Source organism: Schistocerca piceifrons, chromosome 2 (assembly GCF_021461385.2).
Source record: "Schistocerca piceifrons isolate TAMUIC-IGC-003096 chromosome 2, iqSchPice1.1, whole genome shotgun sequence".
Classification (NCBI taxonomy): domain Eukaryota; kingdom Metazoa; phylum Arthropoda; class Insecta; order Orthoptera; family Acrididae; genus Schistocerca; species Schistocerca piceifrons.
The window spans coordinates 262,634,657-262,657,634 of NC_060139.1; the positions used below are offsets into that span (position 1 = coordinate 262,634,657).

At 42.2% G+C, this 22,978-nt stretch overlaps 1 protein-coding gene and 1 non-coding gene across 2 annotated transcripts in view; one reads left to right on the forward strand and one right to left on the reverse strand.

Annotated features, from left to right (window-relative positions):
- The window catches only part of LOC124775313 (frizzled-4), a 473,590-nt gene that overhangs the window by 384,508 nt on the left and 66,104 nt on the right, over window positions 1-22,978 (forward strand). The gene's annotated exons all lie outside the window — the stretch shown is intronic.
- On the reverse strand, window positions 3,729-3,800 carry Trnaw-cca. The gene has a single exon. It is a non-coding gene; the product is annotated as a tRNA-Trp (tRNA).

The following is a 22,978-nucleotide window of genomic DNA, read 5'->3' on the forward strand; positions in this document are numbered from 1 at the left end:
TACAACCATCTGCCAAAGCTGGGGTAATTTTTCGATTCCGCGACGGTAGAAATCACGTGGTTTAAGGACGAAATTTCCTTGAAAGTTGCTTGATGGAGCGGGAAAGGTGAAAATTTGAGGACGCAAGATCAGGTGAATAAGGTGGGTGCGGAGTGACTTTCCAACTCAACCCTAGTATAGCGTTTTTTGTCACTAGCAGAATGCCTGCGGCCGTTGTCGTGGAATAACATCACATCACGCAGTCCTACTGGTCGTTGTTCCTGGATTGCGTCTGCAAGACGCCTCCGTTGTTGACAGTAAACGTCAGAAATGATGATTACGCCTCGGGGAAGCAATCCGTAGTACACCAGATGAGGCAAAACATTATCTTTCGTGGTTACGCGCAGGTCTTTATACGTGGAGTTGCTGCTTTCTTTGGGCTCAACCAAAAAAATGTTCAAATGCATCTGAAATCTTATGGGACTTAACTGCTAAGGTCATCAGTCCCTAAGCTTACACACCACTTAACCTAAATTATCCTAAGGACAGGCACACATACCCATGCCCGAGGGAGGACTTGAACTTCCGCCAGGACCAGCCCCACAGTCCATGACTGCAGCGCCTGAGACCGCTCGGCTAATCCCGCCCGGCTGGGCTGAACCATTCCTTTCTTTTCATTTATGTTAGCATAAAGACACCATTTCTCGTCACCAGTAACGATACAGGATAGAAATGATCCGTGTTATTCACGAACCAATTGATGAGGAGCAAGCAGAGATGCACATTTGGCCACCCGCAGATTTCTGTGAATTTGGCCTAGAGCATGAGGTAGCCATTCACCCGATTTCCGGTTTTTGAAACTTCCCCATCACATGCAAATGCCGCACAATGGTGGAATGATCACAGCTCGTCATATCTGCCATTCCTCGAGTACAATGCCGGGGATCATTGTGCTTTATGCGTTTAAACGATCTTCATCAAAACCCGAAGCTCTTCCTGAATGTGGAAAGTCGCTGATCAAAACGATCCTCCTTAAAACGAGAGAAACAGTTTTTTGCCGTGCTCTGTCCAATGGAATTCTCCCCATACACGACGCAAGTGTTTCTGGCTACCTCCGCTGCTGTCATCCCTCTTCTGAACTCAGTTGCCACTCCATTTTATAACGTCCACAACTACACCCTCGCTACCTCCAAATGACAATATGTAAACTCAAATTGCTACAGTGAACTGCAAATCGAAAATAACAATCAATAAATAAATCTATAGGAACTGTTTATAGCAACATGCAAAACAGAAACGCTAATAACTTATGCACGAACCTAATAGCAACCAATGAACTATAACCGAGCGATTCGAAATTCATGGCTTTTTACAGAACGACTAAACAGTGCTGCTGTGACTTGGTGCAGTTGGCTTCTTCCGCCATAACACATCGTTACTTTTATTTTGAAAACCCAAATATCTTGAGATGGTTTGCGTGCTTTTTGTGATGCTGGTTTGCGTTCGTTAAATCATTTGTAGGTTAGCACCATTGTATTCATACGTACCGGAGATATGGGGCTTTTCACTGTTCGTTTCCACTTGACAACGTAATTTTATTGAGTGACAGAGGTCGCTAGTCACACAAAGGAATACTATCGATGGTGTTACAATTTTCTGTATAATTGTTTCCGTTGACATACCGCTAATTTTATTTTAAACAATAGGTGTACACATTCCGCTTTCTCTGTCAAACTCTCCTGCAGTAGCCTCGGAGCATGTAGTTGCATAAAATGGGAGCGCTCGGCTTTCCCATAGAAAGCTAATGTTCACAACCTGCTTGTTCGTCTTCAAATTGAACCAATATGGAGCTGTGTTCGAGAACACGACGCAAGCCAGATCGCTTGAGAGCACGGTCGCCGATTCGTCGACAACTGGTTGACAACGCGTTGCAAGCGACTGACTACGGAGTCACTACGCAGTCGCGCCGTTTGAGGAACCCTCTTTAACCGGACCAGCGAGATACATGGGCCCTGCAACGAACTTTTGACTCACGGTGGCAGGCTTGTCCGCCACACTCCGGTAATGCTCGGCTCCATGGAGGGCCCACGGGAAATCAATATTTCATTGAAATGGTACCAACTGAAGGTCTTAATTTCGTCGTGTGCTATCGAGAACTTGCATGCATTTAAATGGGCAGAGAAGAACTGTTAAACTCGTCTGAAATAGATACCCGCTCAACGCCAGAGACGGTTGCTGGTACTCGAAGACATGCGATCACGGGGTCCCGAGTTCGATCCCGGCTGGATTGGGGATTTTCTCTGCCCTGGGACTGGGTGTTTGTGTTGTCCTCATCATTTCATCATCATTATCATTCGTGACAGTGGCTATAATTGGACTGTGTAAAAACTGAACTGTGTGAAAATTGGGACTTTGTACGGGCGCTGATGACCACGCAGTTGAGCGCCCCACAAAACAAACAGCATCATCATCATCATCGAAGACCTGCAGTGTCACGAGCTGTGACGTACACGCCAACGTCTGTCTTCCGCGCGGGCCTCCCTTTGGAAGTGCACATCAAGTGATTCGTTGACGACCCGTTACCAATTCACGTCGGCAACGAATTGCTTTTGAGTCGCTCAGTGTGCGGAGGGCCTCGGTATTCACTCGCTTCACACTGATACGAAATGCCCTCTGCCAGTTTTCCAGTACGGCTCAGAGACAGGTGTGACGGATATGAAACATCTCGGTAATCTACAGAGGCATGAGATTCGTGAGATCTGTGAGAGGCTGCACGAGATTAGATAAGATTAAAAAAAAAAGCGAAATTCGGAAAGAATATATATATCCTATGCTTCTCTCTCTATTTTGCGAGTAGTTTAAAGCACTTTAGACCGTTACTTGCCACCTCTTTCTTAGCACTAATGGTCATCTTTTATTCTTTGTTTAATGAGAGCTACAAGAGAGAACAAATTCGTGTAACATGTGAGAGCTCGTACCCTGCGAAATGCGTACGTAGTAATCGATTTGCAAAACTAAAAACTAATGACGCGTCACAGTTTTCTAATCCAGTCATTTCATCCCCTACCCTTCTTCCCTGCCTTTGTACAATCGATGTATGAGGTCCACCAAATCGCCATTTCTGCATTGCTGGCTATTGCATGCTTGATCTGTGCCAGTTCCCCACAGCTATCAGGCGGTCATCTGTCAGTGAATCGCGGTAAGCCTGTAGTAATAAGTACCGCGTCGCTGTTTTATGCCCGTATGTTTATATTTGAAGTAGATGATGGCTAATTTTGTAAGACCAAGAAAAAAAAAAACTAAATCCGAATGGCTAAACCAGCAGACTATGTCGTGTTTCGCTCACTGCACCTCAGGTCGCTGTCGGCAATTGTCAGTAACACGCACATGGAAAGACAAGTGTGGCGTGTGTAAACGATTTACACCCATTGCGAAGTAAGTCCTCCTTTTTGTTGTATGAAATTAATATTTTCAAAGTTTGGTGTCGTTTGTGTGTGTTAACTAGCGCATAAGTGTATATAACTTGTCAGTCGTTACTAATCAGAGAGAAAGCAATATTCTTTAACAATTACCAATGACGCTAACAAGTCACTTGAGGCCTATATTTCATCCTTACCGATTTAAACGGTCAACTGATTTAGAACCAATTTTGATGCTTTACAAGCTGTAGCTATGTTGTTTTACATTATAACAAATCTTTTGCTTACATGTTTATTCTTCTCATTTGGTCATACGCAAGAAAAATATTTTGACCCCGACGTGATTTGAACACGCAACCTTCTGATCTGGAGTCAGACGCGCTACCGTTGCGCCACGGAGTCACCGTAGGAGATCGAAGCTGCCGCTTGAAACTCACTGTGGAGCACATGCTTTTTGGATTTGTTTTCTCGGTTCTCCAATTAAATTATACAGTTACGTTGCAAAACTACGGAACAAGATGGCAACAGCGCGTTAAACTCTACCGGCAAACAACAATAAGAAAGTTAATCCGAGGTAAAAAAAAATGGGTGCTACGTCAATTATTTCAGTTACACTGACTGTATCAAGCCATTCTTAAAAGTCGTAATATTTATTACTACGAGAGTAGCAACGTAAATGGGTTTTGCCTAGCCGAAATACAGTATTTCATATCCGCATGTAAGCTAGGAAATGCTACTGTGAATAACCTTCAGGAAGTTGTGCAGTAGATTAAATTATTAGAAAGATGTGTCTGCTTCGACGTTTAACATTGTCTTCAGACGAAAACTAAATTAAAAACGCCCACATTTTCGCTTATCAACTTTCCACTCCGGACCACGGTTCCTTATCGTAAATTGGTATTTTCGCCAATCTCCGACATCCTTGACACCGTTTGCCATCTTAACGGTGATACTCTACGTACCATGTATGTTCGGCAATGTCCTTTACGCGTCTCTTTAGGTTCCTCTTCTGTGACTCTCGTAACGATCCCTGACGAAAGCAATTTCTGTCAATAAGTTGTTTGCTAATATAAGGGCGCCCTCTCTTTCATTTACGCTATTCATGCAGGAGGAAAAACAGTTAAATTAATTAAGAGTTGCTGATGGAGAACGCAAGCAGCCACAAATGCTTTTAGAAGTGCATAAGGACGAAAACTAGACTTGTAACTTAGTTACTTTAGGTGTTCTCCATTACTCAAGTCATCCGCGCGGCATTTAAGGTGACGCTAAATACTCAAATATATGCAGTGCGCAACGACATACAACTGACGAAACTAATACTGTAGTAAACCTAGTGCAGGCGTCTAAAAATGGACATCATAGCAGTAAAATAAAGCCATTTTAAGAGTATTTGTTGCTGGCTGCTTTCTCCATCAACAATCCTTAACTGAAAAAAAAAGGTTCAAATGGCTCTGAGCACTATGGGACTTAACATCTGTGGTCATCAGTCCCCTAGAACATAGAACTACTTAAACCTAACTAACCTAAGGACATCACACACATCCATGCCCGAGGCGGGATACGAACCTGCGACCGTAGCGGTCACGCGGTTCCAAACTGAAGCGCCTAGAACCGCACGGCCACACCGGCCGGCTCTTTAACTGAAGCGTAGATAAAATACTATAAATAATATAAATTACAATTGTGAATATCGTTAGTGTTGAAGGATCAATTTCAAAGTTATGCATCTTGTGATGTAACGATGTCTCCTGTTAATAATGCGGTGCTGGCCAGGGGCGATTCTAGAAATCGGTCAAGGGGAGGGGGGCTAATGGCTTGTAGGGGGTTGGGGGGGGGGGATGGAATATCGCTTAACAAAGGGACACCGACAATTGGTAATATTTGGTGCTGCTTGGTTTCTGGTCGGAGTTCAGGGTAAAAATGTGTCTACAGAATATGTGTGCCCGGGAAAATAATACGATTTGACCCAGATGTCCGGCGATTTCGAAGTTTTTGTCTGGGATCAGCAATTTAAGTATTGGTGGGCATACCCGGCATATTTAGCTCTCTTGATTATTGTAAGTGGTACTCGTACATTAATGTACATCCATTGTATATTAATAAATAATAAGACGCCCATTTTAAGTTAAATGATATTTATTGATTTAGATAGTAAGCTATTTGCCGCTCTTATTCTTTTATTAAAATGTATTTGAAATACATTGCAACCTATGTTGTTACATAGTTATAAAAAATGATTGAATCTGTTGAAGTAATATATTCGCTGATTTCTGAAGTCATTTTATCCGGTGTAATATGATACTTCATTCAAGGAAGGGGGGGGGGCGGGCTGTATCCCCCCCCCCCCCATATTCAACACGCACTCCATAAAAATTTCGATCAATCGCAAGCCGTTACCTTCACGCGGGTATGTATTTTATATAGAGTACAATTGCAAAGCAGACAACGTATATACTTGTTTGCTGATCTCGCCGTTGGGTACGCCAGTTAATTCAAACTGACCGCCATCAAAACTTCGTGTGCCCAAGATAAAGAAAGGAGTCAAGTACTCAACAAAGGACACAGAAAACCGTTAAAAGACAGATTTCACTCAACATTTTAGCATTTGACACAAACGTGCTGTCATAGTAACACTATTACACAACCAAGAAGACATGTAAATGAAAACATTAAGTTAATTGCATAACAAGATGAATCAACCACAACGCAAGTTAAACAACACAAAATCAAGATTTTGAACAAAAATGAAAAACTATACTCTTGACTCGCACCAAGACCAGGAAACCACTTTTCTACAAGTGTGTGAAACAATCTGCAATAAAAATGTAACGGCAATTCTGATACGTGTGTTGATCACAAGCATGTAATACGTCAACATTAACAGCCGTAAACGGATAAAATCAAACTACTCAGATGCAATGCAACTATTACACAGTCTGAATAAGCGAGTTTCCATTCTTAGAATCGGGCTGAGTGCCACAGTTAACTACGTGAGCTACAGGAATGACTGTATTGTTTTAAAGGTAAGACTGGAAAACAGTATAATGATATGGGGAGATAAAAGTTATGTTCATAAAATTTCATTCTTTCTCTGACATGTATCGTATTATACGTAAATAGACAGAGTTCGCAAACAGGATACAAGGTATCTGTGAGTACTGATATTATGCAATAATTTACCCAAGAGAACGGTGGCTAAGCTCCATTCTGCGCATCGGATTCCAGAAATATTAGCAGTTCCTCTCTCATTAACTGCATCTGTGCCTGCTTGGTCATCATTAAGACATAAAAGAGAATACTGCACACTCATTGAAGTACGCCCAGTCTACGAAATGCAGGCCCCCACAACTGCACGAGTGGTCGACTGTGAAGAGCGGACAAATTGAATAGCTGGGCGGCGGCCATTTGAGTGGTAAACTGACGCGCGGAGTTCGAATGATTATACATCGATTTTGGTTATAAAATGCCTTCCCTTGAGTTAGGTCGCAAACATAATGCCTCATTTAAATACGTTACTACAATACACTTTTTAATTTATGAACAAACAGCAACTAGTCACTGTTTATGAATTTATCTTACGTACTACATGGAATCTGCCGTAGCTAAAAGTTATTACTGGACCCCTAGCATTTTTCGTAGTTCATTTACGATAGATGTACGCAAAATGCATCAAAATACTCGAAGCTTTGCCCACTATATTAATAGATATTTTCTGACTCTACCTTGCTTTAGATTTTATGACGAGAAGTGCGTTATATATGGCATAGTGCTTTGGCAACTCACGACCAAATTATCAAGTTTCAACCTAACCTAGACCATGAAAACACTACCGATAAGCCAACTTTCTTCAAAATGATCAGAACATGTAAAATGGTATTCTGTCGGTCGGAAATCTTGCTTCCTGACAGCGTGTAACCATTTTTGTAACAGCTGTGGTTTTGAGAAAGGAAACCTGCAAATAGAAGCAGAGACATTATGGTAATACCGTGTTACAAAAACATTTATTAAGCAAGCGCACTGACATCCAAAACAAAAAAATGGTTCAAATGGCTCTGAGCACTATGCGACTCAACTGCTGAGGTCATTAGTCGCCTAGAACTTAGAACTAATTAAACCTAACTAACCTAAGGACAGCACACAACACCCAGCCATCACGAGGCAGAGAAAATCCCTGACCCCGCCGGGAATCGAACCCGGGAACCCGGGCGTGGGAAGCGAGAACGCTACCGCACGACCACGAGATGCGGGCCATCCAAAACAACTTAAAATATTCACATACCTGTGAAATGTAATATTCGTTCCTTTCTCGAATTTATTTGTACAATTAATCGCTGCACAACTCTTCACCATTGTACTTCTTTTGATTGGAATGTACAGACAGTAGAATTACGAGTAACAAATACTGTATGTACGCCCCAACAAATATACAACGTTGAACCAGGGTCTTCATAAACAACAATACTACACAACACATCAGACTACAACCACTATAATGGCGTCCAGCCGAAGGTTCGAATTATCCCGCGACTGCAGCGCCATCAGAGAGTCTAGTTATTTTTTACAAGGTCTTTGACGAAATGTGTGAACATTTGTTACAACTGTGTCTGTAACAGCCAGGTACTACTACCGCTCAGCGATGCCCCAAACAATGGAAATTAAAAACAGTTGCAACCCACTCGTTCCAAAGATATAGTTTACAAATCGATGTATGGAGGCATGAAAAGAAGGGAGGTGGCACTACAGACTTACGCTGTACGTTGTTTTGAAGCCAGGGTGGGCGCCATTTTAAGTAGCCCTAAACATTAGCACACTACTGTTTACTAGCGCTTCTTGTTCATTATATCTGTCGTGTGCGCGCTTTAACTGTTTTAAATACTAAAAATTATATAGCTTACATGACTAACATAGTGTCAGGGAGGCAATTTCGAACATTTTTCTGTTCTTGGATGCATATTTGCTCTAGTAATACGATACAAGTCAGCGTGACGTCACTGGAAGTGTCACTGCGATGAACCTAACGTTTTGGGTTAGTTAACATGGCGGACACCGGCTTCAAGTTTCTGACGTAATGTCACCTCTTCTTTCTTTTTTACCTCCATGTGTTGATGCTTCCTGTTGGTGTATAATGTAGGCCTACCTATGGCCTAAATGGTGATATAAATATCTTTGTATGCTGACAGATTCATAAATATTTTGCTGTGATTTACTTATGGAGCAAAAAACTTCATATGACTTCATAGATAATGAGTGATGATATGAACATGATATAACAAATTTACTTAACATCTTCCACTATTCTAATGCGAATAGTGATATTTTCGTGTTATTTCCTGGGAGTTTTCTCTCCAGGACTGTACACCAGTGGACATGAAGATTATGAACAGCTACCATCCCAAATTAATATTGCACTATGCCCCTAAGGAAGACATAATTTTTCTTGTAAAGCCGTATCTTTACATAAGTACTGCCATCCTGCCGGCCGGGTTGGCCTAGCGTTTCTAGGCGCTACATTCTGGAACTGCGCGACCGCTACGACCGCAGGTTCGAATCCTGCCTCGGGCATGGATGTGAGTGATGTCCTTAGATTAGTTAGGTTTATGTAGTTCTAAGTTCCAGGGGACTGATGACCACAGCAGTTAAGTCTCATAGTGCTCAGAGCCATTTGAACCATTTTTTTCTTCCAACACTCAACGTATTTCTTTTTATCTTATACCTATATTTCTCTATTTTGTGAACTGTGTTGTATTTATATTGCCAGTTTACGTGTTATATCTTATTTAATTCTACAGTCATTAGGTTTTTCCGACCTAAATAACATAATTCATCTATTACTTTCATCATTTCATTTCCTGCTCCGATTACAATACTTCAGTATCATCTGATTTAGTTCAGCCATATTTCATTGGCCATGTTTTACTTATGTTTACGCTCATCTTATAGCTCTTTTCAAAGACGCTATCTATTCTGTTCAACTGACTGACTTGCACATCATCGAAACGTGTTCCTCCCCCCATGAACTTCAGTTTCTTTTCTAATTTTTTTCTCCATCAGTTACAGCTACTTCCATCCGTAGCAATAAGTTATGCGTTTGAAACATACCAAGCCGCAACGTGGTTCGAAGTTCCCGTTAAACTGTACGGCCCCCTACAACAGGTTGCCTAAGCCACTTCGAAGGTCGGAGGAAGGTAGTGGCATACTATCTCGAACAGGATGATGCCTTGTAAAGCTTCGCGGTCTTCGAACCAACATTCGGTCTGATGACAGCTTTACTTAACAAATTCTGAGCGACTCGGCCACTGTAAGTGCCAGCCAGCACTTGAAATTATCATGTGCGGATTTTCATTGCCCGGTACACAAAATTCCTGCTGTGACGTAATTATAACAAGCTAACAAGATGTAACCGTGAATGCATTTTGAACAATACATGTATGAAAGAGTTCCATGTGGTGTGTGCTGTTCCTGCGCGGTCCCAACTATTCATTGTATTATTAATGCATTATGAGGAGGCGTAAAAAATGAATTCTAATACGTGATACCATAAGTATTTGTTCGTTCCTTTCTGTTCAGCCCGTACACAGTCTACATCGTGTGTGATACGCGTACACCACTTGGTTTCACTGTGTTCGCCGCTTCGGGGTGTACACATTACCCGCTGACTTCCCCGGCCAGCAGCCAGAACCGCGTGAGAAGCGGCGGCCGGTATACATTCCTACCGTCACAAACCCAGGGTACGTCACAGGCAGTTAGGCCCGCGCAGGAAGGCGAGGCGTCAGGCCGGCCGTAATGCAAACCGGCGCCCTTTTGTGCCCCGGAACAAACCGCGCTTTGTTTTGAGGCCGCCATTGTCCATCCGGAAACCTACACCCGTGTTCGCCGGAACACAGGCCGTCAACAGCCTCCAATAATAGAAGAGGGTCTTGCAGCGCAGTCACACGCGCCGCTTTTTTCAACGCCGTCCGCCAAGGCGAGAGTAAAACGACAATTCGGCGCTACGCTTGAAATCTGTATCCGTGTTTTTATCTCGGTTCGATTCCCGACTGGGTCGGAAATTTTCTCCGCTCAGGGACTGGGTGTTGTGTTGTCCTAATCATCATCATTTCATCCCCATCGACGCGCAGGTCGCCGAAGTGGCGTCAAATCGAAAAGACCTGCACCAGGCGAACGGTCTACCCGACGGGAGGCCATAGCCACACGACATTTCCATTTATATTTATCTCTTGTTAATGTTACGGAACGTAACACAGGTCGTATTCATACTATCGTTAGTGTAGAAACGGTATTTATAATTAAGATACAGGTGGTTTTTGTATATTTTTATAAAATTTGGTTTTGTCGCTCAATTGTTGAATGAGTCGCTGAACACTGTAAAGTTACCGCCATTCAGCACGTAACGACAGTTCCATGAGCGGAGACAGAGCCATCTGTTGGTCGCTGGCGGCTATCATTCACAATCGCGGAAATTAAAGCAAGTGCTGCGCTCATGCAAAGAAGCTTGATGTTATTACGTCAAACGGATAGGAAATGTTGACAGCTCTCATTATCGTTAATGATGAATTACAATGTACAGCAGAGAAATCGACATTATTTTGCCTTCGCTTTTTTTATAGTAATAGTACCAGGTGGCGATTTATTGGTGTATTATGAGTGGTTGAGAACCAAATTGGACCAACTCCGCTTGGAACAAAGAAATCGTGTCCTAAAATTTTTGGTTCATTAAGAAGTCCTGGAGATTTAAATTGATTTTAGAATCTGCTTAATGACTAGGACATAGTTTAACTTAAATTTTGGCACGCATATGAAATAATTTATTAACCACGCTAAACAGTTTACTTAGGAACAAGAAAAAATGGACTTAGTTAGCTCTGGTTGTGAATTTCAATTTATTAGCTGGAGCAAAAAATTCAATTTACGCAATGTTTTTAAACGGTCAGTGTATTTTTTAATAGCTGTAACACTTTTAATATTACAATACAGAGTTTGTGCCTTTTTCCACATTCCATATCAGCACAATTCAAGTCAATCAGTGCACACATATTTATCATTTTCATCTTCTTCGTTTTTTACTGTAACACTTGTCGTGGTAGTAAGTGGGAGGTTCTTGAGGAAGTAATGGTGAATTCGTGGTGTATAGGGCAAGCGATACATCATGTCCTTATTCTTAACTACAGAGATTTTCGTTGCATTCTTTACAGGGGCTCCTGAATGACCGGTGACGACAATAGTAATGATCGTTCTCCACCCTTATTTTGCTTAAGTTTACCTCAAAGAAAAAATATCTTCATTTAGAGATTGCTTCATAAACATTTGGAATGGGGAGCCTTTCACCACTAGTAACCACCTTACGTGTAGCCAGCTGAAGGCTCGACCACTAACAATTTTTTTTTTGTATTGGTGATTACGTCCTCCAAAGCCTTTGTGGATAAGAATTCCTCTCTCTTCGTATTGATAACCTTGAAATGTGGAATATACCGCTCTGAGGATTTGAAAAGATGGACTGAATCTTCCAGTGTGTAGACATGTAGCACCATTTTGGTTGGTTGGTTGGTTTGGGGAAGACCAGACAGCGTGGTCATCGGTCTCATCGGATTAGGGAAGGATGGGGAAGGAAGTCGGCCGTGCCCTTTCAGAGGAACCATCCCGGCATTTGCCTGGAGTGATTTAGGGAAATCACGGAAAACCTAAATCAGGATGGCCGGACGCGGGATTGAACCGTCGTCCTTCCGAATGCGAGTCCAGTGTCTAACCACTGCGCCACCTTGTTCGGTCCATTTTGGTTGCAGATTCAATTATTCCAAATCCATAATCAGTTGGGAGAAACAAATGACCAGATACCAGGAACTCGTGCTCTCTTACATTCGCTGAAAAACCTAGGTCATAAACCAGCTTCAGAAAAATGAGTAGCATTTCTATATTTTAGTTCTGTCGGCAACAGCAATCAGAATATAAAATGGTATGCTTGTCGTTGGAGTCATTATTCTTTGAATGCTTCTTCACATCAATGACAAAATACTGAGATCTCCTTACACCACTTGCTTCGTCAGCAACATACATGTCAGTACTGAAGCAATGGACTTCCAAACTATACATGTACATGTTTTTTTTAGTAGTAAGCCGATGGGGTTGTAAAATGTAAGGCCTCTTGTAGATCAAATGTGCAAGCGTAAACACTGTTTGAGGTTTTCTCCTTGTCAGTGCGGAATGTTGCTCTAGCCTGCTCAGCTCTCCAAATATGTTCCTGCTGTGTAACAAGGGTTTATTTCTCACCTATCCGCTGCATGGACATTCTTTTCTAAAGCACAACAGAGTCGACAAGTATCTCTGTTAGGAGGCTTAAAGTGCAAATTAAATTTGTTGCTGAAAATTTTGTGACATGTTTTCTCTTTTACTCTTTCTGTTCCCTCTGATTCCAAAAAAAATTTTTTTTTCCAAGTAAAGGAGGTACATTTTGTGAATTGAAAGTTCAGGATGCAAATACTTATTTATAGGATTATCTTTCCTAGAATAGTGACTACAGTATGCCAAAAAAGATTTTATGTATGAAATTACACTGCTATGATTTATCTTATTGCCTAGAATGGGTTTTCCACGGTTATCTGTGATATCGATATGCAAGGGTAAATACGACCCCAGCTGATTTGTACCAAGAAAATACTTCTTGCAAACAGTACATTTTCTACATTTGCCCGAAGAGTAAACTGATCGGTGAAAGTTTTTGCTCTTCCGCTACCATCACGATAGCGGGATCTAAAGCAGTAATTTTATCTTGAAACTCTTCCATTGGTCCGTGTTTGCATACAAAAGCAACAATATGGGATTATGAGTCCGCCGTGATGAAAAACACTTTTGTTATTCATTCCTAAACTGGTTTGAGCGACAAATGTCCCCGTCACCAGTGGGTTCTTTTATTATAAAACACGCAGATATAGCATACTTATAAACCATTATAAAACTTATTGCGTGTGTACTGTTTAGTTCCAAATATTGCGTCTGTGAATAAATGTGCCATTTTCACACACGTGCTCCACAGGATAAACAGAACTCCTCTTAAACCAGAAAACTACACACAAGAATTAAATGTAATAAAACAAATTGCTGTTGAAAGCGACTGCAAAACAAGACACCATAAACAAGCTGATCGGTCACTGCTGTGGCCGCCCCGGGTACTGCCTGCACTGAGGTTGAACTCTCACCCGTGGTCGAGTAGATCATTTCGAAGTCTGGCAGGCAGCGGAAGACTTCCCGAGGGGCCGATCGCAGGGCCTCCGCGTTTCGTTTGACGAACAGGCTTCGGGCGTTATCTGTGGCTGACGAAGTCTCTGAACCGGATGCAATGTCCCTGTTCCAGAGGAAGCTTCTCGGCCCGCAAGGTCTGGGCATTCACAGACGGTGGGTTTACTGGTAATTGGGAGCTCCAACGTTAGGCGCGTAATGGGGCCCCTTAGGAACATGGCTGCCAAGGAGAGGAAGCAATCCAGTGTGCACTCCGTCTGGAGTCATTCCGGATGTGGAAGGGTGCTTCCAGATGCCATGAAGAGTACAGGGTGCAGTCAACTGCAGGTGGTGACCCATGTTGGTACCAATGGCGTGTGTTGCTTTGGATCGGAGGAGATTCTCTCTGGTTTCGGGCGGCTACCGGAAATGGTAAAGACTGCCAGTCTTGCTTCCGAGATTAAAGCGGAGCTCACCATCTGGAGCATCGTCGACAGAACCGACTGTGGGCCTTTGGTGCAGAGCCGAGTAGAGGGTCTGAATCAGAGGCTCAGACGGTTCTGTGACCGTGTAGGCTGTAGATTCCTTGACTTGCGCCATCGGGTGGTGGGTTTCCGGGTCCGCTTAATAGGTCAGGAGTCCATTACATACAGAAAGCGGCTACACGAGTTGCGGGGGTTGTGTGGAAGGGAGTGGGCGGATTTCTAGGTTAGAGGGTCTCAGGAAATCGTAGAAGGGCGTCTGCCTAAAAGGGGGCAGGTAAAACACACTAAGGTAGTTGTAAAAACGATCGGTATTGTAGTTGAAAATTATCGTAGCTATGCTGGGAAAGAACCAGAGCTCCAAGCCCTAATAGAAAGCACTGAAGCTCAAATAGTTATAGGTGCGGAAAGCTGGCTAAAGCCGGAAATAAGTTTCAAACGACCTAACAGTGTTCAGAAAGGATAGATTAAACACAGTTGGTAGTGGAGTATTTATTGCTGTCAGAAGTAGTTTACCTTGTAGTGAAATGGAATTAGTTCCTGCGAAATAGTTTGGATAGAGGTTATACCTGACAATCGGACTAATCTGTTAATTGGATCGTTTTACCGCCCCCCCCCCCCCCGACTCAGATGATGTACTTGCTGAACAGTTCTAAGAAAACTTCAGTCTCATTTCAGATTGGTACCCACTCATACAATTATAGTCGGTGGCGACTTCAATCTACCCTCGATATGCTGGAAAAATTATACGTTTAAAGCCGGCGGCAAGCATAAAACGTCATCCGAAATTGTACTGAATGCTTTCTCAGAAAATTATTTTGAACAATTAGGTCATGAGCCCACTCGAAGCGTAAATGGTTGAGAAAGCATGCTTGACCTTTTAGCAACAAATAATCCTGGACAAATAATGAGTTTAGTGACGAATACAGGGATTAGCGACCACAAGGCAGTAGCTGCTAGGCTGAATAGCGTAACTCCTACAACCATCTAAAAGAAACGTAAAGTACATCTATTTGAAAAAGGTGATAAAATGCTCTTGACGCATTTTTAAGAGACACACTCCACTCCTTCCGATCGAGCGGATGGACATGTACGGGTATGGACACAACCTCATGAGTCCATGACCCTGCATGTGAGTAGGGGACTGTTCAGGCTGGTAGAGGTTCTGTAATGGTGTGGGGCGTGTGTGTAGATGCAGTGATATGGGACTCCTGATACTTCTAGATACGACTCTGGCAGGTGACATGTACGTAAGCATCCTGTATGATCACCTGCATCCATTCATGTCCATTGTGCATTCCGACGGACGTGCGTAATTTCAGCAGGACAATGCAACACTCCGCACATCCAGAAGTGCTACAGAGTGGCTGCAGGAACACTCTTCTCCGTTTAAACACTTCCGTTGGTCACCAAACTCCCCAGACATGAACATTATTGAGCGTATCTGGGATGTCTTGGAACGTGCTGTTCAGAAGAGATCTCCACCCCCTCGTACTCTTACGGATTTATGGACAGCCCTGTAGGATTCATGGTGTCAGTTCCCTCCAGCACTACTTCAGACATTATTCGAGTCGATACTACGTCATCCTGCGGCTCTTCTGAGTGCTCGCGTGGGCCCTCCACGATATAGGCAGGTGTACCAGTTTCTTTGGCTCTTCAGTGTATAATTAAATGACGTGAGTTCATTGTCTAAGTGATATGGTAAAAACTGCTTACCTGGTGGTATGGTATGAAAAAGTATTATACCTTACAAGTAAGGTTCCTGCAAAACGTCAGTTGCTCACAAGATAGAATAAGTTGTTTCGCTACTGTGCTTGGCGTTAACGGAACTCTAATCTAGCGCAAGGTGCCACACAAGCTGTTACGACGTACCGCTCACAATATTGTATTAGAAAACAAGGAAAACGCTGACACGGATACAGCTGCCCGTCTTTATGAAACATGGGAAATGTTTAAAGTGAGAACAATACGACCGTCTGGTGATGATTTGGAGCTAGGGGTGCGTTTTCGCCAGTGGCAGAGCGAGAGTTGTGGCACACACTGATGTAGGGAGCCAGAGCAGGAAATCCGCCAGCAGCGATACTGGAGGGGTGCAGCGTTACTGTTGGCTGTGGCAGGAGGTTCTGGGCGCTGTTTGCACAACACCCACAGTCGGGCGCGCCACGCGCGATGTTTATCTTGACGGATTCGGGCTGTGGATGCATCTCGGGGAGGCGACTACACAAAAAGAAGAGGGGTCAGCTGTCCCCGAAGATGGAGGACCTGGGCGTGTGTGGCAGCTGAAGGCGGGAAGTGGCAGATAAGCCGGAGCCCGCCTGCTACCTGGCCAGGCGAGCGTCCCGTATCCCCTTATCGCTGGCGTCCGACACCAATTATTAAAAACTTCAGTTGACGTATCTTTCGGGCTTGAATCTTCTCTATCTGTTTCTCTCCACCACTTTTTGTTCTGTTCGATCTGAATGCTTTTAGGTTTAATGAAAGCCATTAAAGTCCCAGAATGCATGCGTCCTCGTGAAACTCCCTGACGGACTGAAACTACGTCGGACTGTGGCTCAAACCTGGAAACTTGCTTTTCGTGCGTAATCCCCTTACCGATTGAGCTATCCAGGCAGGACTCCAAACCGTCGCTCACGGCTTCAATTCTGCCAGACTTCTCTTCTGGTTTCCAAACTTCCCAAAAGCTGTCTTGCACCCCTTCACGGCCTAGTATAGTGGCCGGCCGTGGTGACCAAGCGGTTAAAGGCGCTACAGTCTGAAACCGCGCGACCGCTACGGTCGCAGGTTCGAATCCTGCCTCGGGCATGGATGTGTGTGATGTCCTTAGGTTAGTTAGGTTTAAGTAGTTCTAAGTTCTAGGGGACTGATGACCTTAGAAGTTAAGTCCCATAGTGCTCAGAGCCATTTGAACCTAGTATAGTGGTCGTCAACTGCGGCCCGAATCAACTATTGTGTGGATCTCAGCCGTATTTTACAACAATATGCATCTCGCAACTTGTAACACCATTATCGAATGTAAGTAGCTTATACAGTGTTATTATGTGTAATTAACTACGAAGTGATTGTTCTGTACTAGTTAAGACCTTTGAATTGTCAGAGGGAAAGTGGAAGTTTATGATGTATATATTGTAAAGATTAGATAATATTTAAAAATAATGAAACTTCATAAAATATGTATGCTCGTAAAAGAGAAATTGTACTTTGAATACTGGTTCACACTTAGGGAAGTTGCATTATATAAGGAAATGGTGTAGGGGCTTCGCACGTGAGAAAAGGTGGATTTGGCGGTCAATCTGGGCGGCAAGAGAGAGGGCACATTAGGCAATCAGTAGCCAGCAGTTGTACAGTCAACACCAAAGGTGCCATGTGAAGCATTCGGAAGCCGATTTATGTTGAATGTTGTTATCAAAGCTACCTGCCGAACAGGTGGTGGGAAAGGCACGTATATTGAACTATGGTGAAAAGTAACTTGCATTGATTAATATTATGAACTGTTTTCAGAAATTGGTTGAGCTTAATATTTGACTAACTTGTGTTAAAGCATTTAAACATAAACTATTGCAAGTGGAGCTAAAAATTTAATGTTATTAAATTGCAGTTGGTGTCCTAAATAATTTCAGAGTTTGCATGTAAAGAAAGTAACAGTTTACGGATCCCCACAGTAATCTATTCTCAAATTGAAAGATAATGTGGTTTTCTTTGCTATTAAAATTAATCTGTGACATTGCTAATAATGAAGGTATAATAAGTATAGGTGTAAGATTATTTAATTTTATTTGTAGTATGTATGTGTTAGCTGAAATCAGAGCTCTTTCAATGTCCAATTTCAGTCCAGTGTGTCTTTAGTAACATCTTAATGTTGAATTAGTACTGAAACAATTAATGATTGCAATAGGAACTTTTATTACTGTGAGTGAAGTATTATTTAGTTCTCTATGTCTGCTGGTTTGTGTAAAAGCTATCTATTGCTAACCACTACGTAGTTCGTTCTTTAGTTGGGTGTATCCATTACACTACTTAAAAGGAGCATTAACGAAAATCACTTCAGCAATCCATGTTAATTTTTTTAAACTTAATGTTTTAAAGTATTATGCCTAATTTGGCTGGCGACCGTCGATTATATCATTTGTATGCATTTTATTACTTTCATTATCTCCAAAACGCAGTCTGTTAGTCTTTTTATTACCTGCCATAGAAACGAAAATACTTTTCGATAGCCTCTGCCCATTAGGTTAAAACACGGTCAAACTTCAAAAATCCTCCCAGAGCGTAACGCTAGATTGCAATAGAGCGTTATACTTCACGCGAACTTGCAGTAATAGCGTTAAAAGCTAACAGCCGAAACCGAAAACGTCAACTAACGTTAAGAGCTTCTTAAGAGTGTAGTTTTCCTCCTCAGTAACAAACAAAAATACTTATAGAGGCAGTAATGTTTTGAGACGTGCCTAAATTCAATTTACACTGGGGAATTCGGCATGAGCTGAGTTAAGTTGGCCGCTTACGTCAGAGGCACGAGGTGTAAGTAGCGCGGTCAATGGAGTGTTAGAAGAAGTGGGGGGGGGGGGGGGTTACGATTTAATGTTTGTCTTCTAGTACTGACAACTCACGGACGCGCCATTCCTACAGATCAGCTGCTATGGTACGTGTTTCACACGGAAGTAACATGGATTGGTGAATGCGCGTTATTGACGGTCATCAAGATATGTACATAAGAGGGCTGTTAAAAAAATTCCAGAACCTTATCCACAAAATTTTTCTACGCTTACCTTTTACTTATTGTGCATGGTGTTCTTCGAAATATTTTCCTCCACAATTGATACACTGCTCCCAATGTCGTTTCCACTTTCGGAAGCAGTCTTGGTACGCCACTTGATGGATCGCACGAAGCGCCATATGGGAATTTTCTTTTATGTCGTTTGCTGGCCCACTGTGAAGATTGATCCTTGGTCTCAACATCATAACCGTAGACCCACGTCTCATCACCAGTTATGATTCTCTGAAGGAACATATCGTTCTCATTTGCGCGATCCACAGACTGCGAGGTCTACAGGATTTCTCGATATATTCCAACTGAAATGTTACATTCTTCTGCAATCTCTCGGACACTCAGTCTTCGAGTGGCACGCACAATTTCGTTGACTTTCCTTACAATAGCGTCGTCTGTAGACTTCGAAGGACTTCGTGAACGAGAGTCATCTTTAACTTCCGTCCGGCCCTTTTTAAACCGTGTGAACCTTCCGTAACGCCGTAGGCTTCGTGCGTCATTTGGTGTGTCAATGTTAAGGTTTTCTCGAGTTTCACGCAAAATTTATTGCAGACGCCTTGCTGGTCTAACTCTGCCATCTCGAAATTCCGAAACAGTGCGACACAACGTTCTACACACTACAGCACTGAACAATAGCTACAAGACATACAGCGATGAAACTTCCGGCAGTTACTCATTAAACACAGTCGTGTGCCGAGATGCCAGCCGTATATCGCTCCAACATACCATTGGCGCGAAATTACAAATGTTCAGGAATTTTTTGAACAGACGTCGTATCTGTATCAAAGAATATGAAATTAAGTGAAGGATGTTATGATACAATGCAACGAGTAGATGAAAAATTACGTTTGTTGACATTTTCGTGTTTGATACTGCATAATGCTTTTCAATATAAGTGAAGTTACTAATCTGTTCACACAGACAGCATAGCAACACGTTGTCAGGTAATTACAGTGTCACAACTTTGGGGTTGCTGAGGATGGCGGCAATCTGAAACACAGAACAGGCGACACGAACTGCTCCGAATGGTGCCGACTTTCAACGAACAGTACTTGCGAGTAGGTAGCCAACTTATCGCATCCACTGGGGGCTCTTAACGTATTAGTTAACTAGATTACCAATTAATAATATGCTCAGTTCATACGCGGCCCGAGGTTACACCCCAAAATGTCAGTATTGGCTCTTGAGCAAAGAAGTTTGATGGCCACTTCCCTACTACACGTGGAAGAGAGAATATCACAGAGAAAAAATGGCTTAGCCACAATCTAAAGACTTGTTTCCAGATAAACTACCGTCTAGGCTGTGCCTGAACGTTCTGAGAAATCATCCATTCTACTCTACGCGTATACCACATTTATATATGGATGTATGGAGGAGTAGGAAGGAGAGAGGCGCACTGATTTGTATACTGTACTTATACTTTTGAAGACGTGGAAATTATAATTATTTTAATTTTACACTTTAGTTAGATTTAATTCCTCTCCCTGTTTACTAGAGTCTGGAATATATAAACATCCGAGTGGTGGCGAAATACCCTTTTTATGGGGGAGCGCTCAGATAAAATAACTATATAAAATAGTGCAAGTTGAAATTACATGTAGGTACTGATGTAACAGTGTGACTCTGTATCTCCATCGCAGGCTACAGGGGAAAAGGTCTGTGGTTTAATCCCCCTTTAGTCCTAGGATTTTTGTCTGTCAATTATAGCTTCTCTCCCCTTTGGCAGTGTCTGTTAATGGGAAGAACGCCGAGTTGCACCGTTGTTTCAGGTCCACATTAAATGGGTAGAGTCGGAGAAAAGTAACGGCGTCACCACATCTAACAAGACGATGTCTAGCAAAGCACTGTGGTAGTTAAACCATCCATCTGGGTACTGAAAAGCTTTAGCTTTTTACCTTACTTGCGTATTGCTTATGTAATCAGGGCAGACATTATGATGACATTGTACCGATGTACATTTACATTTAGGTAGGGCCAGTATTCAGCATCAGTTCACCGGGATTCTTACTAAAAATAGTTAACTGTAGGTAATTATTTTAAACAAATGTCTGTTATAGAGTAACAGTCAATACCCTACCCAGATAAACATTTTTTACGCTTGTTGAAGTACGATGTAATTATTTTGAATGAAACAGTTTTGCTTCAAGACAGATGCAAACTGCCTCACTATCTCCCGGCACGGGTCAGTCAGTTTTAGAGCAAAATTGTACAATAAGTGATTAAATAAATAAAAATAAGAAATCGTTTTATTTTCTCTTTACTTCTGAAACACAGCGTACATTAAAATCTGTTACATGTGTTCTGTCGTCTGCGCTGCTTCCTGCTAATCCTAGTTTTCGCCTCGTAGTATCGGCAAAAGGTTGTTGACTTCAAGTTGTTATTCGACTTGTAAAAACGCTGCAGCCGATTTGCCAGTCGTTGGGCTTCCGCCAGCTGGGCTACCATCTGCTGCCATTCAGGCAGTCAACCGCAAGCTGTCGAGAGGTTTTGCACCGCCGTGTCAGCAGTGACTGGCGATCCGCTTGGCTGCGTCCTTAAAGGGTAGCCTCTGTCTACAAAGCTTCCTCATATCGTTCTGTACATCATCAAAAGTAATCTTCTTTGGCGTGCGATCATCTTGCAGCCGCGCGGAGTGGCCCTTAGGAATTCGCACACATTTGAACATTTTGATCGTTTTGCATCCGGATCACGTACTCCGTTAAGGTAGGTAATTATGTTAAAGCAGATGGCTGCAGTATTCCAACACATGGAGCCTTTGTCCTCAGAAATTATCAGAACTTCCTACACAGACCGTTATGGAAGCGGAATATGTACCACTACGTATAAAGACAGAAGTGGATTTTAAATGGCCGAAATGTTTCTTAGGACGGCAGGAAGACTCAAGGCTAGAAAACAAAAGGAATGAAAGTGTGGGATATCGAAAACATATTGGCAATTCTCATGCAAAGTATTTAACGTTCCCAAGCACTCCAATATTAATGTTAGTTTTTGTATAAAAATAAGCTCTCAATCCAGACACCAAATATACGAAATAACACAAACTTCCACAGTCTGGAGATTGTAAAACCAACTCCCATAACTGCATCCATTCCAGTATATTACTTTAAACAGGTAACATGCTGCAGCTGCTAAATATACGAAAAAAGGCGTTTTTATAGCCATCAGCTTCAGACATTCAACTTTATTCTTTACCAATTTCGGTTTTTATTATCAGCATCATCACTGGAAGCGAAGCTGTACATCAGATGAGTCAAAACTGCGTGTCACATACAGCGATATTCCACAATGGTATCATTTTACATAGCACTGTGGAACATCGATGTATTTTGTATAGTGTTGAATCACTTACGACTTGTACGCATTTTTGATCCATCTGATGCGCAGCTTTTATCCCAGTGATGATGGCTATAATAACCGAAACAGGTAAAGAATAAAGTTGAATGTTTGCAGCGGACGGCTATGCTTTTCTTCATTTCTATACAGGTCAAAATGAATGGAGTGAGGTTTAGAGAAGGTCTTGCAGCTTTACGCCTTTGCAATCCAATAAATTACCAATAGCTGGACACTAGCTTAAAACTGGATACATTGTTGACAATATTAAAAACGAATTAAAAATTCCTATATAAACAACTAAAAGGGCGTGAACCGGACAACTACAATTTTTCCGACACACAGTTACAGAATTGCATCACATGCTTATTGAAGAAGCAGACACTGATGTTTTCGATACGTTCAGTAAATTTTATGTTAAAGACCTTTGTCCATAGTAAGCAAACTCCTACTTCACATTTTACCTCCGTTCTTTCTAAAATCAACTCATCACTTTTTCTGTGAAAGCAGTTGTATAAGAAAGACTCAGTGTTTGATGAGAAACTTTTATGCTCAATGTACATTATCTATGGGGTAGAACTACTTTAAGTGATTATGTAGGAAACTAAACAGCCCACATGACAAATGTTTTTATACATATTTGTTGACAATATGTGTATAATGAAAATAAACGTGGAGAAACTGTATCACGGATTACCAGCTAAAAGGATTCTTAGAATATGCAGTTATTATCCAGCGCTGTAGGTTACTGTTCACTATCATTCTCATGCCCTTTTAGTTAATTTAACATTTCACAA